The sequence below is a fragment of the Myotis davidii genome, unplaced genomic scaffold (assembly GCF_000327345.1).
Source record: "Myotis davidii unplaced genomic scaffold, ASM32734v1 scaffold196, whole genome shotgun sequence".
NCBI classification, from domain to species: domain Eukaryota; kingdom Metazoa; phylum Chordata; class Mammalia; order Chiroptera; family Vespertilionidae; genus Myotis; species Myotis davidii.
The window spans coordinates 1,311,248-1,313,315 of record NW_006288258.1 but is presented as its reverse complement, the minus strand read 5'-3'; the positions used below and the strand labels follow the sequence as shown (position 1 = coordinate 1,313,315).

Genomic DNA, 2,068 nt, shown 5'->3' with positions numbered 1-2,068 from the left:
AAACTGACAAGTCCACAAACTTTCCCACCCCGGCCGCGCGCGGCCACGGGGCAGCAGGAGGCAAAGTTTGCACCACTGAGCTCTCCGGCGGGGAATCGGGGCAGCCCAGGAGCAATTACACCCGCCGCCAAGGCGTTTCTTCCTGTGACGAGGCCCGACGCACTACGGCACGCGACTCACTCCGGCCAGCAAGTCCGGGCAGGCTCCCGCCCGGGTGATCGCGGTGCCCCCGGGGCGCGGCAGGAGCTCCCCGGACCCCTCTCTTCAGAATGAGCTCTTCCAGCTCCACATGACTCTCCCCTCCCCGCGACAGAGAGCGTTTAGCAACAAAAGGTGCTCTGATGTCGGGCTCTTTGCATGGAAATGAGCCACGGCCAGGAGAACAAATCGCCTGTTGAAAGAGCAGCCGCGCCGCAGCCTTCTGCCCGCACTGCTTTCCAATCACGCCGCCGAGTCGCTGAAACACTTTGGTCACCGCAAGTCCAAAGTCCATCCTCCCGCGACCGGCGCGGGGAGCGCGCACAAGTCGTCAGTTACAGCCCGCACCTCGCCCTTCGGGAAGTCGAGCGACTTCGGGAATCACAACTCGGCCTCTGTCGGCCGAGACTGGGTTGAAAGACGAGTGCGAAAGCGTGGGCACGAGCCATTGTTTGTGGCGTTTTCACTGGGAGTGGGGACATTTTGGTCCCTGGGTGCCCGCAATGCCGTGCGCTGCTAGGGGTTTCCGCTAATGAGGGGAGTTGCCCTTTGGGTTTTAATGGTTCCTTCACTCACAGCAAGGACAGAGGGAAGGGCCATTTTCAAAACGAAATGTGATGGCTGTAGCCATCTAGCCAGTCCACACTGGGGGCCCTGTGTGTGCTTTTCCAAGGACAAGTTTCGTGGCAGATTTATTTTATGAGGGAAATGGCCCTGTAGAGGTATTTCCCCTTTTGTGAGTCTTTCTTTAAAAAAACACTCAGACAGCCTGGGCGGTGTGGCTCAATGGTTGAGCATCAACCCATGAGCCAGGAAGTCACGGTTTGATTTCCGGTCAGGGCACATTCCTGGGTTGCTGGCTCCATCCCCAGTAGGGGGCATGCAGGAGGCATCCGATTGATGTTTCTCTCTCATTGAAGTTTGTATCTCTCTGTTCCTCTCCCTCTGTTTCTAAAAAAAAAAAAAAAAATTTTAAAAAAAGAAACAGTACATCATAAAGAAAAAGAAAAAGAAAAAAACTTCAGAGAATTTTCCCTGGGATATGACAGTACATGTCACCTTTGATTTGGTGATTGATCACTTTGTGAAACAGTCAAATCACTAGGAGCCTGCCCATTGGTGAAAGGTCTGAGTGGTACAAAAAAACAGGTGAGGTGCCCCAGGCAGAGGGAGCCCTTGCTGGTTTTAGAGGCCTCTGTTGGTGTTGCTCTTTTCTTCTGAGCCCACACACAAAAAAAAAGGGGGGGGGGGATGTGTCCTTGAAATCCCCTTACTAAAGCATTAATTACTGGGATAACTATCAATGCAAATGGCTGAATAGCACTTACAGAAAAGTCCAAATAATTCAATGTAAGAACATAATCCTCCATGACAATATTTTTTGAAAGGAAAGAAAAGGAATGAGAAAGTTTTCCCTTGAAAATAAGGTGGTATTGTGTTGAAGTAGAAAGAGCAAAGAAAGCTGAATCAACATGACCAGGCCTAGTATTTCTTGTGCTGATGTCAGAGATGCCCGGAATCCAAATAAATTCAGTTGAAGCAGTGGTTGGCTTACAATAAATTATTATTATTACATCTATAAAGACATGAAAGTACGTAAATGATGGGAACAGGTAAAATACCCTTTTAGAGTTGATTTTACTGGTATATTTAAGAATTTCATTGTACAGTATTAGCCATTTGGTACTTTATTAAACTCAAGAAAATACAAAGAACTGTGCTGCTTCTGCCAGCAGGCAGCCTATTCTCTGCATAAATACTTTCTGGCAAGTGACTGAGCACAGAGTCAAGAAAATGGAGGTGTGTGTGTGGGGGGGGGATTAAGGGCTCCAGTAACAGCCTTTCCCTTAACTCATCAGATGGGCCAGGG

At 49.4% G+C, this 2,068-nt stretch overlaps 1 protein-coding gene and 1 pseudogene across 1 annotated transcript in view; both read right to left on the bottom strand.

Moving 5' to 3' along the window:
• Positions 1-2,068, bottom strand: part of SASH1 (SAM and SH3 domain containing 1) — a 217,175-nt gene that overhangs the window by 166,407 nt on the left and 48,700 nt on the right. The gene's annotated exons all lie outside the window — the stretch shown is intronic.
• Positions 1,769-2,068, bottom strand: part of LOC107182538 — a 1,233-nt pseudogene continuing 933 nt past the window's right edge.